Below are 15,555 nucleotides of genomic sequence, written 5' to 3'. Positions count from 1 at the left end.
TTTTTTTAAGATTTTACTTTTAAGAAATCTCTACCCCCAACACAGGGCTCAAAGTCACAACCCAGAGATTATGAGTCACGCTGTCCTCCGACTCAGCCAGCCAGGCACCCTCCAATATAATACTTAACCGTTAACGCAAATTTAGATATCATTAGGCTGAAAACTTATTTCACCGACCCTTTGGTCAGTCCCCATGACCAAAAGGTGCTTCAACTCCCATTCCAAGATAGCACGAGCCTGAAATCACGAGCCAACACCCCAAAAGTTATGTCAATCTAAAGGATGACAACATATTGCAATTGCGTCGAAACCAAGACTTCAAACTCAAAACAATACCCATTGAATCTTAACTGTCTATTTTCTTTTTTTTTAAATTTTTTTTAACATTTATTTATTTTTGAGACAGAGAGAGACCGAGCATGAATGGGGGAGGGTCAGAGAGAGAGGGAGACACAGAATCCGAAACAGGCTCCAGGCTCTGAGCTGTCAGCACAGAGCCCGATGTGGGGCTTGAACTCACGGACCACGAGATCATGACCTGAGCTGAAGTCGGACTCTTAACCGACTGAACAACCCAGGCGCCCCCTAACAGTGTATTTTCAATAAGAGATGTTTAATGTGGAGTCCATTAATGGGCTTGATTTACTTATCTTTGAGAGGGAGAGAGACAGCATGAGCAGGGGAGGGGCAGAGAGAGATGGAGAGAGAGAATCCCAAGCAGACTCCACGTCGTCGGCACGGAGCCCGACTTGGGGCTCGACGCCACCAACTATGACATCATGACCTGAGCCCAAAGCAAGGGTCGAGCGCCGAATCATCTGAGCCCCCCAGGAAGCCCACAGGAACGGGCCTTTGGGGAGAGGGGTCCAGGCTCTCCGGGAAATTAGACAAGGGTGCCGTGGAGGGGGATTTGCAGTGGGGACACTGAGGGCATTCCCAAAGGCGTTCAGTGTTCTGTAGAAGGATCAAAAGATTCCTGATTCTCCACTGAGCCCATGAGTCAAACAGAATTCCACAGGGAAATCAGAAACAGAAGCCATGAAACTTCCACGTGGCACACGAAGGAAGAGTGTTTCTCTCTCCACATAAGAGCTAAATGCACGCCAGTCTCACGAGCCTGTGAGGGGAAGGGGACAGGCAGAGCTCAGGCAGGAGGAGGCAGCACCAAGGACTCCGTGCCGCACAGCACAGACGGGGCTTGGGGACAGAGGACTAGCTGTGCGGTGAAGCTAAGCTACGCGCTGCCTTGCTCCAATACGGGTTGCAGGGTCTCCAGCAGGAGAGCAGTGGGTTCTGGGTCGGGATCTGCACCAGAAGCGCCAGGGCGGTGACATCGAAGGTCCCATCTGAGGCCGTCAACGTGCCGTGAACTCCACTGTCTACGCGATTGTTGGCATCCTCTTTAAGGCCAATCGATAGGACCCAGCGAATCACTGGGTCCTTCCCTCCAAACCAGCACCTCTGCCGACAGTAAACCACCCATGGCCACGGTGGCTGCCGAAAGCTCTCTCCACATCACATCCACACCCTGTAATGCTGGACAAGGATCTCCCGCTGTGTGCCCCAAGCCTATGCTTCAGCTGCACACTCCCAGGTGTTCTGGAAAACCTTCCTCCCGTCAGACAACACTGTTGGCCCCGTGCCTGCGCACCTTGTCACTTCAACACAAACGTCTCAGTTCTAATCGCAAAGCCCGCTTTGTGGACTCAGTGGACTCAGTTGAAAGTCAGAGAGACCTGAAAAGACTCCCCAGCATATTAAGAGACTGTGACGGGACACCTCACGTTCATGCAAAGTAACAAAGGATGCATTTGCTTTAGGAGACATCGAAAAATCACACCAGATGATTCACTAGTTACTATTCTGGTGAAAGACTGCTTCTGTCAACTGTGAAGAGATTGAAAAGGAAGTACACACACACAGGAAACACATTCACATCACCCAGTTCATTTCCAAGGTCTTTCACTAGGTAAAATAACAGTTGTTCAAACACATGGACACGCTTCAAACACTTACAGATCGTTACCACGTTTCTCTCTGTTACATACCTTATAATTAAATTATGTATATACACAACGTGTATCACAAAGGTTGGCTTCTGGCTTTTCTTGTGATTCACAATAACTCAATCACAGCTAGGCTATCCTTCAACTGGGCCATCCCCGCTGCCCCTTTTTTTTTCAAGTTTTTTTTTATTTTTGAGAGAGACACAGACAGAGACAGAGACAGAGACAGAGACACAGCAAGAAAGTGGGGGAGTGGCAGACGAAGGGAGGGAGGGACAGAATCCCACCTAGGCTCCACACTGTCAGCGCAGAAGACGACAAAGGGCTCGAACCCACGGACCGTGACATCACTGACCTGAGCTGAAGTCGGAGCCTTAACCGGACGAGCCCTCCAGACGCCCCTCGCTTCTGGATTTTCAATCGGCCCCCAGCACCGAACTCTGCGCTGAGGAACCAGAGTTACAAGCCCACATCCTGGAGGCATGGAAGACTCGTCTGCCTTTTGTGGTCAGTTACTACTTCCTTCCTCAGCTTTCAGACGCCCAATTCCTTGCTGTGGCTGCGCCCCTCCCGGTTCCAGAACTCTGCCTCCTCCGTGTGGAAAGATGGACGAGCACTGTGACCGCCAGGGACCAGGCCTACTGAGCAGGGTCCTGATTTCCCTCAAGGATTCAATTCTCGACACCACACAAGATTTTCCAATCACCTGCTCCAATGGAAACCTCAGGTGAGTGCTTCCCAGCCTTACAGTTAGAGCCCACTCAAAGACATTGAGAAATCTGCTGAATTCTGCAGGGAGTAGGCACACGTATGAGGTCTCCTAACCTGTGCCTGACAACACGCATCTCACAGTTAGGACGTAAACAAAGCAGTAACAAGAATCGTGCCATCAAATACGACGTGACCACGGACGTGACTGAGACTCATTCTCCTGAGGCGGACATTGTCAACACTAGGCACCTTCCGTGGAGCCTTCTGGGGCTCTACCTCACCGCCACCTCCCTGAGAACTTCACTCCTCATAGCCCACTGTACCCAGAAGCCTTACCAGAAAGTGTCGGTTAACACATATTTTACAAGTGACGTGTATATGCTGTATTCCTTCATAAAACAAGGTAAATGTGATTAAGAAAACCATAAAGAAGAGAAAATACATTTACAATACTCTACTGGATGGCAACACATAACTTGCATATAAGTGGACCTGATCTTCAAACCCTGGCTGTTCAAGGGTCAACCGTATGTTTCTGGGACTGGCCATGCATGTCCACAGAGACCACAGTATGATCCGCTCTCAGACACTGCGTTATACTTACGGTAACACAGAACCCAAGTCAGCGATTTGAACATCTCAGCCCCGGAGAAAGGCACCTACACACACTCTGTGAAACTGCATCAAATGCTGGGGCAAACAACTCACTAAACGCTGTCCTCATATGACCAAGTACTTAAACCATACCTCCTGAAGATGACAAAATAAACGTAGGAAACACAGTGAAATGTTTTGGCCAATTTTGTGACCTCTGGACTTACAAGACATACACATGTCTGGAGAGCAGTGGGTGTGAGAGTCAGAGGGCACTACCACGAATCTTAACGTTTTCATTACAGAAAGTATAAGGATGTGGAAGAAAACACACTGGCGACATCTAAGGGACCGAATTTTCCCAGCATGGTTCCAGGAGCAAAAGGCCCTGGAGGCCTTTTTATGTCCGTGGAGGCCATAATACTGCTCTGCCGCTATAGAGTCTATTGAGCAAACGAACAGCTACTGCTTTCAAAACAGGTACAGCTGAAAAGTGCTCAGCAAGGTGACAAGAAACACAACGCTTATTTTTTAAAGTTTTTGGTGTTTTTCAGCTTGTCCGCCCAATTTGCTGAGTCCCAGGGCACGCTGGGAAGGGTTTTCAATTCAGTGGCTGCAATTCAGTGGCTGTGGGGAAGCAGAGTGATGAAATGGGAGGTGGGGGGTGTCCACAGCCACGTGAGGTCTCCCGACACGGGGAGGGGTCTGCAGGCAGAGAGACCACGGATCTAGAGGAATGAGGCCAGTAAGACCACCCACACGCTGGAAACACGCAGGGGACACCAACCTGGTCATGCAGGCTCGTCGCTAGTGTGGCTGGGGTGGACCTTTTGTCTTCTGGCGAGCAACCAGCGGATGGATTTGGTGATGCCCTTCTTCTTGGGGGCGTTGTTCAGTGAGTCCTGGCAATTTTTAGTGTTGCTGTCGTTGCTCGAGGGGCCATCCTGAGAGCCCGAGGATCTGGGGGACGCACAGGAGAGCATCTTCCACGCGTGCTCGTCACACGACACACCGCCCCGCGTGATTAGAAGCACAATCCCCCAGCTTCTAGGGAGGGCTGCGCCCTGGGAGCTGACACTCTCTCCCTCCCAAGTATATCTGGAGTCCAAGCGCCTTGGGTTGAGAACGCTCAGCACCCCTCCCTGGCCGTGACCCGGGAGCACGGAGGACATGCACACCTGAGCCACCCCAGGACGTGGTGTGAGTAACAGAGAGGCTGCTGGAGCTGCCTGGTGGGGGTGGGGGGAAGAGAGCATGGCTCCTGACAGCCCCACAGGGCACAGTGCGGCCCAGGGGAGGAGCCCTAGGGAGCATGTCACCCAGGACCCACCGGGAGGAAAAGGGAGGTCTCAGGACGGCTGGTGCGTAGGATCTGAGCAAACGAGGCTGCCCTACAGCCACCAGCATCACAAGACTCTGGTCTTTCCCACCTGCCTTTTGCTCTGCCGGCCACACCCAGGGCACCCAGGCAGGTATCCCAAGAACGCCGTGCACGTAAACTCAGTTCATTGGCCTTTCCTTGGAATCGCTGTTCCGACCCTTTCTCCCCCATGTAGAGATCAAAGGTTTCTCAGAGCTGAAAACCAGCGCACAGGCATGTCTCCTACGATGCCTGTGCCCCTTACTTTGTGGCGTCCCTGATGTCCTCGTGGCTGGCCTTGTGCAGTGCCCCTTGCTGCAGCCTGTCCAAGCTCAGGGACCTCTGGGAAGAAGGAGCTGATGGTACACATCGTGTCTTTGCCACCCTGTCTTGTGACTCCTCCTCCAAAGGCAGCAACTGTGGGGTGGAGAGGAGAGTGACATGAGTTCACCGTGCACCCAGACAGAGGAGCACACAGCCCTGAAATCACAGCCAGCAACTCATTTGAAAAGCTATGAGCTGTGCTTTGTGCAGCGTCCAAAACGCCTTCCTAGGATCGGCCTAACGCCAGGCGAAAGGGTGGATTCGCGTCCGGGCAGTGGGCCCACTGAGACCCCCAGCCCATCTGCACCGAGGGGTGTACCCTCCCCAGGACCTCGCCCCACCAGGAGCCCGGCCACAGAAGGTAGAGGCGGAGACCCAAACCATGTCACCGTACACCACGGCCAGCTGAGAAGGAAGGTGTTTGTTTCCTGACGCCATTCAGGGCAAACCCTGGCGAGCACGGAGCCCTCCCACGCACGATGGTCCAAAGCTCTTTGTTTGGGGGAAGTGGAGGGAGCTTGTGGCCTAATCCACTGTCACTTCTGGTAGCGATGCAAGGCTGGAATCTACGGGGACGTGTGTAAAGTGACAAGGCACCCAACCCCCTGACCCCACACTCGGGTCTGACTTCTGCTTCTCGGGGACATTTCGGTTGGTGTTACAAACTGACGGACTCATCTGCAGCTTACAGACAGTCTGCTCGACACGGTGGAGACACAGTGTCCCTTGGCTGCCGTCACGACAAATGAACCCCTTCAGACTCCATTTTTCCTTCTGTGACAGGCTGTGGGTCTGCGGCTATGTGGCTGTGGGCCCTGGAAAGGACCGTGGGGCCACGGACCCACCAGCGTTATGACCCTTGACAGGTCCTGGTGGTGAGGCAGGGCCGGATCTCATGAGACACACGTGTAGGACTGGCGAGACAGGCACAGCCAACTGGGTTCGTACCAGGACCTCCGAAGCTGCGTGGGGCTCGGGACACCCATGGCGGTCAGCACCAAGCCGAGCTGAGCTCAGGGAAGACACAAGCTTAACCAACAGCTCCAGAACACCTGCCTCCTCTCCTGATTTCCTGACAATCACCAGACAACAAAAGGCTACCTTAACAGGCTACAAATTATCCACATAAAACCAAACAGGGTCAGACTCAGTCAACACAAGTAGATTTCACACCCAGGTGGAAGCAAAGATATGGAGAAGACAAACACCAAAAGGGAACAGGACAGGGAGCCACACCAGCGACCAGGCTATGAGGTGAGCAGAGACGGAGGGTTCTGGGAGCACACCCTCCCCTGTGTCACAGCGCAGTCCACGCACAGGCCCCCGCCCAGCACTGGGTCCTGCCAGACTTGTGCCTATGGGCCATTTCAGTCTCAACCAAAACGGGAGGCTCCCGCGAGGCTGGGAAGTGCAACGCCCGTGCTGGCCCTGTCCGCATGGACCTGACACCCACTGCCCGTACACCTAGACTTCATCCCCCAAAACCTCCAAAGAGCCCTCCAAGTAGCCATCAGTGAGCTGCGGGAGCAGGCCGTCCTGCCTGGGTGTTCATCACACGACCCTCTGTTCCTTGAGAAAGTCTTGCTACAGAGGAAAAGGCAGCACGAGCCAGCAGAATGCAGGGCGTGCTCTGTGCCCCGGCGCCGGTGTGAGCTCCTGTTCTCTGAGGACCGTGCACCGATGGGCAGTGTGTGGACACCCCAAGGGCCATGAACCTTTCGCTGTCCTCACTTACCAGGAGAGCAAAGCAGGAAAAAAAGACGGTGATGAAGACACCCCGGTCACAAAACAACCAGTGACCGAACTGGCACTTGAACGCAAGAATTCAACTGAACGGACACACCGTCTGTGCAGCGGAGGGGCTCCCCCAGCTGTCGCCCAGCTCTGTATCAGAGGCACGGCCCTGTCGGCGCATGGCTGGGAAGGTCTGGGATGGGGGTACGGTCCAGGGAGCAAGGCATCCCAGTTAGGAGGCGGACTCTCTGGTCGAGGGTTCCGTCCCGAGGCACGGAGCTTCCCCTGAGAATGGGCACACCCACATCATTGTCCTCTGGACACAGGAGGTGTCCTGTCCCGGCGAGGGGCACTGTAAATGGGAGAAGGGCGCCCCAGCAAAGGTGGGGTATGTGGCAGAGTGGTGTCGCGGCCAGTGTTTGCCCTGCAAAGTGTCCTCATGCACAGGACCCGGGCTCTCAGGCTCTGCTTGCACATCTGGAAATGGGCTAACCACACAAGCTGTGGCTCGCGGGGATGTCTGTGAGGGCCAGGTCACAGGATCCTAAACCACTGCACACACCAGGTGGAGAACCCTAAGAGCTCTCTGAATGCTGCTGGCTACGGCTGTCAAAAGTGGTGATCCCGAAATCGAAACTCTACGGCACTGCTTCCGTAATTTCTCTTCCTAGAAACTTCTAGGTCTCACGGAACAACGTTCGCAGCGAGCAAGAGACAAACGAGAGACAACGGTGAGCTCTGGTGGCCGTCGCAGGTACCGTGGAAACCGGCCGCCACGCTCGAGCCCCCAGTGGCTCCTGGACTTCCCCGCACACGCCAGCCGCTCGTCCTTACCCAGCTGTGGTGCTCACTGTGAAGAGACGGGCACTCTCCCCCACACCACAGACAAACACAGCTAGGTTGCACTCCTAAGCACTTTCGCTTTCTCCGATGCTTCCTGACATCACTAGGCTGACAGAGGCATGCAAAGGAAGGAAGAGAAATCACATTTACTGCACACTTGGAAGTTACCATTTCCAAGACCAAACGAGCAAACATATTTTAAAGAGAACAGCAGGATGGATATCATTGAGAGAAGATTTAGAAACAACCACGACTGGAAGCAGAACTTTGTTCCACCACACATCTGAACGTAATAGGTTATTCGACATTTACCAGAGACACTACCAATGATCACTCAGGGACGTAAAACTCCATCACAACATACACAACTTATTAAAACACGGCATCTTGTAGAACAAAGACATCTAACAGGTGCCTATTCTAAACTTTCCTGTAACTGTTCTCCTTGTTGACAACCAAGTTACACTTTTACAGTATCACCCTAGGGGATGCCGAAGTTCCCGCAACACCTTGTGTAACACCAAACAAACCCACTCTGTTAACGCCCTGCTGGACGTGAATGTGAAATCCTGACCTAGAATTTGATTGACAACCTCTCACGAATCGCCGTGCTGGTTACAGGAGGGTGCCCTGGGCAGGTACGTGATAAAAACGGGCTGAGGGGCAGGTGACAGCTTCACGTTGTAGGAGTCCTGAGTTTCAGTGTAGAAGGCAGTACTTGTGCTCAGTAAGCCCATGAGATCTGGAGTCCTGAACACGAGTGTCGGCACCACAGAGCGTGCTGTCTGTATCGAGCTTCCGTTCATCTACGGTCAGTGCCTTATCTCTTTTGAAGAAACGCTTCGTTTACAAATTATTATCTAGATCATACCCGTATCCACCTGTACTATACAGTGATACGCTAACGACAATTGATCACTATTGGGGCAAAACCCCACTGTCTACTGACAAATGAAGATACAGGAGAAACAACACGAGCCAGCCACGACTGACCACAGACCCTCCAGGGCAAAACAACAAAATAACAGAACACAAACCGCAGAACTTTTACCCTGTGTCTCCTTCCAGCTAGCACTGCGTCTCTGCTCCCAACCAGAGTTCGAGTCCTCCAGAAAGCTGCCCCTACTGTGTCTACACAGACTCTGGAACTCGGGCGAGTGGGCTTTAGCGCAAGGGCTCCTGGACCAGACCACCGTGGTCCTCGGCCTCCACCTTGCCTGGCCCCACCCAGCATGACCAGGCCCCCGGTCTCCCTTTCCCCGAGCACCGGGCTCACTGAGCTCCTTCCCCCTTGTGACCGCTTGGTCTCTGCCAGTTCTGTCTCTCTCTCTCCACCACCACACTGGGCAGTGCCCAGAGAGCCCCCCTTGGACTCTGGGGCTATCCACAGGTGCCCATCTAGGGACTTGTCAATCATCTGTCAAACAGAAATAGAGAACTAACACACATATCACCTTTTACTTCCCGTTCGCTGCTGGTCTCCCCTCACTACACTGTGCACACAGAGGGGTGCAGGCCTCTCCTCTGACTTTTTAGCTATTTATTGTTTTCTTTGTTTTATTTCAAGTGGGGGAGGAGCAGAGAGAGGGAGAGAGAGAGAATCCCAAGCAGGCTCTAGGCGCGGTCAGCGCAGAGCCCCATGCGGGGCTGCTGGGCTCCGGGGCTCGATCTCACAAACCCAGAGATCGTGACATGAGCAGAAATCAGCAGTCGGGCGCTTGACCGACTGAGCCACCCGGCGCCCCTCATCTGGGTTTTTCAGTCATGCTGCACCCTAGCTCTGGGACGATGTCTGCACCAAACTTGTTCCATGACTACAGGTGCTCAAAACTTACCCAAATATATAAAAATATACGCGGCTGAAGAGCCAAAGGACGAAAGTCCTTAAACTCCAAAGGTGACTTCTTTGTTGTTTAAGGATGAATACACGTGTTCCCTTCACCTTCATTAGCGTTTCAAACCCTTACTAATTTGCATTGTGCTGTGCTTAACACTAGGTCCTATCTTAATCCACATTGCTACTTTATACAAAGAGAGAACAAAAGCTCTCAAAAGTAAATTCTAAGGCAGCCAAAGAAGAATGGGGGAAGCTGAAAAGAGAAAGCAGCCTATCGGTTCTTTAGTTCCAGAAGAGCCTCACAGACAGAGGAAAAGGCAGGTGACATTGGAGCAGGCAGGTGGGTCCCATGAGAGCCCCCAGAGGATGGAGGTCCTTGCCTTGGAAGGCTCATGTCGCAGACGGGCCACACGGCCTTTCTGGCGGCGCCGCAACACCGCGCTGCTGCTGCTGCTGCTGCTGGCATCCGTGGGGCTGTCCGCCAGACGGAACCTGGAAGCTGGGACGCTGCTGACGTGCGTCCGCCTGAAATACGGACGGAAACAATCAAACAAACACGCACACACACACCAAGGTTGTCATCTAAAGAAAAGTGGACTTTGTCAGCCAGGCCAGAACCCGTCAATTGGGAAAATGAGGTCACAGAAAAAGGTCTCCATGGAAGGCATCCTTGCCCCTGGCTCCAGTGCAAGCCCGCTAGCCGGGCCCTGTGGAGACAGGGTCTCCCGGGCCCAGCAGGTGCAACGCATCCCCGCGGCCCAGACGTCCCCGAGGTGGAGCAGCGCCTGCCCCCAGTCAAGCTGTCATCCTGCGTGTCTGCACCACCTCCTGCCCAACTGACCGGAAAGCACTCCTGTACGTCCCTCTGGCCTTCACCTGCCATCGGACCACGTGTGCCAAGGCCTTCGCTGTGATGCCAGGTGACCCCAGGTTTCCCTCCTCCAACCAGTATCGGGCGCCCCAGGGGCATCCGCGGCAGGATCCTCGGGAACCACACCTCGCAGCTCCCGTAGACAGGAGGTGGCAGTGTGCCCGGTGTTTCCGAGGCAAAAGCGTCTCTGGCCTCTGTGCAGGTAGACTAACAGACAAATGTCCCCCTTGGCCACAGAAGTCTCCAGAAAAGTTCCATGGAGCCCCGAGCCCCTAGGGGGGAGTCACTTAATTGGGCTGTCAGCTGCTCCCCTCAGCAAAGGCTCTGGGCACGAAGCGGTCAGCAGCTGTGAAGGAGCACCCGCCAGCCCACGTGCCCGGCCTCAGCCACGGGCTCACCCTCCACACTTGAACCCTGCACGGGAGTCCAGTGGCTCCTTGCTCTCTGGAAAAGAAGAGAGGCTGCCTTCCATTTCACAAATCCTTATGGTCTCGGGAGACAGAACACACCCATCTGCTTCACATCAACTACAGAGGGGGCCCCCGGCGTCACCCCTTGTGGCCTGGAGACAGAGCCACCACGACAGGGCGTCTCCTCTGTGGTGCTTCAAGCTCTTCTCTGCGGCCTTTCAAGAAACGTCATTGACACGTGCTGCCTCAGGGTACTGATTGTTTCTAAGACAGCCAAGTCAGAACTGCCCACTGGCCACAACCATCTTCCCCTCCTCTGGTCCCCCCATTGCCAGAACAACTGCTCACCTGAGCTCAGGCGGTCTAGCTTCACCGCTGTGGGGCCCCGACACATCGCCAATCGGGGAGAGCCACACACGCCACCCCGCATGTGACCTGGCATGGTCCGTGGCTCCTCCGAGGTTCGCGTGTGTCCCCTGACTCTGACACCCTATCTCAGGCTCCCTGGCTCCCGACCCCACCACCCTGCATCCAGTCCTATCCCAGAGCTCTCTCCCATCTGCCCCGCCTGCGTGTGGAAGTTGGTCCGTCACCTTTCTTTTCCTCTGCAACCCAGACCGTGTCATCTTGCTAGAGGAGGACCCAAACAGAAGACGTGGCTGTGAGGTCGTGCCAGGAGGGCTCAGCTGTCCAGCCTGCCTGCCGCCTTCTCAGTCTCGTCCCCACGGCCCCCGGCCGCTCACGGTGACACAGCTCCCACCAGCCTCTCTTCTGCCACCACACGAGAGACCACATTGTGAGACGGCTTCAAACACACCCTGTTCCTCAGCCGGTCTCCTGCCCGGGGTCTTCTGACCACAAGGCCACCTGTGACCGCGGCCAATGCCTCCGCAACCACCGGAGCACTGCGATCCTCTCTATCCTTCTCCTCGGCCAGCTCACCTCAGGCGGGTGCCGGGCGTGGACGTCCCTCTTATGGCACCTGCCCCAGGGTGCCACCCTCCAGGGGCCTGCACAGCCCCTTCCCTTGAGAACTCCAACATGCACTCGAGGGGCCTGCACCGCATCCACTGTTTGCTCCCTTGGCCTCCTCACACATACCCGTCTTCAAGCCCTGGAACGGTGACACTCAGCACACGGGTGTCTTGCTGGCCAGGATCTCCGTCAGCCACCCAAGAGGCTGCTCTGTGCCCGGATCTTCCCGTGTGCTTCTCTCTCCGGACACACATTCGCTGTGCCACCAGTAGTTCCATGGACAGGGAGCGCCGCTCGTGACTCTACCTGCACTGACTTCTCTCTCCTACAAGCAGGCTCAACAAGGACAGCCGCAGCACACCCTCGACTCTCCCGACAGCCCCTGTCGACAGCCGCACAGACCCCAGTGAGGCCTGAGGGGGCCTGCCTTTGGAGCCGGAGCCTGCCCCCTGCACCTAAGGGGGCCCAGTCAGCTACTCGAGGCACCGTCACACCAGAATGACTCTCACATGGTACCCATTTCCTACAAAGAAGCAAGCAAACCTTTTAATACCTTGCTGACAATTACTGTCTGCGGGACGCAGCTCACAAGCCGGCTGACCCGCGCCCTCACAGGCGACTCACCAACGTCCCGACAGAGTTACGGCGATTACATGTCATTCTCCAGTCTTTTCAAAAATATAAGAAACTGCGAGCACTGCGCTAACCCCACCAATGTCAAGGTGACCTTCACAACCATGGCCACGTGTGCACTCCCATGGTGACCCCACTGGCCTTGCGGAAGGGACCATAGCTTCCAGGGATGCTGGGCCGAACCTGGCACGCTGGACCCCTCCTAGCCCCACACCATCACCGCCACACTCGGTGGAGGGAGGCCGCAAATAAACCCACCCAAACACGAACAGAACTTCCCCTAACTTCCACTCCTCCTCCCATGGCTGTGAGCTCTGTCATGCCTCCCGGTCTCCTGAGATTCCAAACCTAACGTCTGGAATGAGGTTTTACTTCTCCCTCTTGCCAACTACTAAGCTACCGGCTCCCTGAGCTACATCCAGTCACTCTGCCCATTCGGCCAAGGGATTCCTCTGGAAGATACACAGCAGGTGCTAACGTATGTGTTTGTGAGGTGGTTCATGTTAGGCATGGTGAAGGGCAGTGTCCCCCCCAGCCCCGCCCCATCATCAGTTAGCTGGGACCTGGAAAATGGATCGCGTCAGACTACAACACACTCAGGGTTATTGTGTGTAACTCTGATCCGGTTCGGGTCATACCATAGCACACCCACGGTTCTACTCTGGAACCATGAGCTGGTTCGGGTCATACTGGTGACAGAGGGAAGCCGCCCCCAGCCGCATCTCAAACAGATCTGTGAACCGGGAAATGTCATACCCGTGGTGAAGTGAAGAGCCTCTTGGTCTTGCCCGCTTTAATATAGCACTCACTGCTTCCATCTTCCGTAGAAGGCGATCCTACAAAGCAGCAAACGACAACGACACTCGTTGCAAGCAAGGTTAACGATTCTTTGCATCAAGAGTCCGTTCAACACAGAGCACAAACTGGTAGTGGCCAGAGGAGAGGAGAGTAGGGGCGGTGGGCAAAAGAGATGATGGTGATTAGGAGGCATCAGCATCCAGATATCAAATAAGGCCGTCTCGGGGATGAAAAGCACAGTCCAGGGAATACGGTCCGTGATACCCTAAGGACCCTGTATGGTGACACACGGTGACCACAGCGATGGTGACGAGCACAGAGTTACGTGTGCAATTGTTGAAACGGTATGCTGTCTACTTGAAACTGATACAACACTGTAGGTTCATTAGAATTCGAGAAAAAATGGAAAACACTAGTTGCATCAAGTGTGCTGAAATGCTGACCATCATAACCACGATGGGTAAATTCAGCAGTTACAAACCCCAAGACCGTTCTCTCCGAGAGTCCTCCAGTAAACACCCGGATCACCAAGTGGACGTCCTAAACCCTACTGAACAGTTAGGTCTCAGGCATAGCAAGGTTACAGAGGAGAAACACCGAGCCACTAGGACTTCTTCCTAATTATGTAGAGAGGAGCAGGACTTTCTGGGCGGTGGGGGAATAGCCCTTCTGTGCAATAGGCACGTGCTCCGTCGTGGACCCTCTGCAGCCCAGCCTCACGTCTGCACACGCAGCCCCAGGGAGCAAAACCGACGAGGAGCTTCGGTCACACAACTACCCCAGAGGCAGTGCCGTCCCAGGCCGGAGACACCGCCGCACGTGGCTAACTGAGCGCCCAAAATGGGGCTGGTCCCGACCACAGGGGATGGAACTGTGAGACGCCCCGTGGGTTGCAAGGGCTGAATGTGGAAAAACATTGTAGAGTAGCTCCTTCACGTCTACACTATTTACATGACACAATAACATGTTGCCTGCATCGGGCTACATGAAAACTAACATCACCCGTCTGTTTGACCATTTCAAATGCAGCCGCGAGAACCCTTGGGATGACGCCCGTGTCACCTGTTACCTTCCTGCTGGGCAACGCTGCACTCAACGAACGGTTTACGCGAACATTTTAGCTTTCGAGCGAACCCCCGAAGGGACTCAGAAATCTGAACCCCATAGGCTGCTCGGCTCCAAGTCCGCCACATGCGTGCTATTCAGACTTGCGAGCGTGGGGCCACTCGAAAGCACATTGGTGGCTCGCCTTGGAGGAAGTGTGAGCCCCACAGGACACCTGCTCCTTTCCAGTCTCAACCGATCACTGAATGAGTGAGAGATGGAAATACCTTCTCACGTTGCGTTTCTTCTAACTGGTTTCAGATTGCCAACTTCTCCTAACAGAGACTTCTGAGAAAGGTACTGACAGTCCTTTAGTGTTGATTCTTTCAAACGTTCCACATGCTAGAGCATGCCTACGTTTCTCTTTACGATAACGCAGCGCCACAGACAAGGCATGGAGCGGATGGCCATACCAACGATCAGGGTCACATGACCACAGAGTGAAATGCTGTCTGTGAAACTGCAGTAACAGCCTTTACTCATACTTTGTCCATGTGCAATTTCTTCACGGATCACCGTCTGACTGTAAGTGTGACAGGTTCCTAAGTTTACTTGCAGCAGGTACACTGGTTTGTACTAGCTTTTAGGGTCTGTGATGCCTCAGTCACTTGGGAAACCTGACCTAAGTTTCGTACATATACTTCCAATCTCACATACAACTATTCTACCGAAAGGCTGGCCCCAGTGATCAAGGTAGAACCTCACGTGGGGTATAATAACGCACCTCATGATGGGTTTTACCCAAAACAAGTGTGCCGTGTAATTAGCATTGCTCACTGGTGTCTGCAAGTGCCAATCTGAGGGAAGATTCTGGGCTCATCTACAGGGACACAGGTGTAACCAGAACCGGTAGTATCAGGTCCGCGTCCAACTGTCACCACCAGAGCTTCTCTCACAGAGATCCTATGATACTGCTTCCCTCCCGTTACACCTCAAGTGTATCCGTTATGATGGTGTAAGAGTCCAGCCTTAGACTCTTTCCAACCCAGATGAAAAGAGGGAAGGCAGGAGATGGAACAGGAGAAACTCTGTTTTCAGCTGGTTAAGTGCTTGACACAACTGCGCACTCCTAGCGGTCCGTCTGGACAAAAGAGGTAGAAATTAGCTCCCCAGACAAGAACCAGGCCGAAGGTTCCAGCACAGGGGTGGCAAACGAGGGCCTGCCGACCACATCCAGCCACCGCCGGGTCCTAGCAACAAAGGGTTATCGGCACACGGCCCCTCCCCTTAGTTATATACTGCCTATGGCTGGTTCTGTGCCCATCTTTGATTAGCATGAAGCGAGCTTACTCCTTACGTCTCAGTTAGTAAAAGCCTAAAATACTTCCTCTCGGGCTCTCCCCAGACCATACTCC

General features: G+C 54.1%; 1 long non-coding RNA gene across 1 annotated transcript; it reads right to left on the bottom strand.

Moving 5' to 3' along the window:
• Positions 1-9,847: 9,847 nt before the first annotated feature.
• Positions 9,848-15,436, bottom strand: LOC123595699. The gene is made up of 3 exons (XR_006711311.1): positions 14,978-15,436; positions 13,055-13,134; positions 9,848-9,934 (listed from the first exon to the last, which is right to left on the bottom strand). It is a non-coding gene; the product is annotated as an uncharacterized LOC123595699 (long non-coding RNA).
• Between the last annotated feature and the right edge of the window lie 119 nt (positions 15,437-15,555).

Source organism: Leopardus geoffroyi (genome assembly GCF_018350155.1).
Source record: "Leopardus geoffroyi isolate Oge1 chromosome D3 unlocalized genomic scaffold, O.geoffroyi_Oge1_pat1.0 chrD3_random_Un_scaffold_63, whole genome shotgun sequence".
NCBI lineage: Eukaryota > Metazoa > Chordata > Mammalia > Carnivora > Felidae > Leopardus > Leopardus geoffroyi.
The sequence above is the reverse complement of the archived record's forward strand: the minus strand, read 5'-3'. Positions and strand labels throughout refer to the sequence as shown.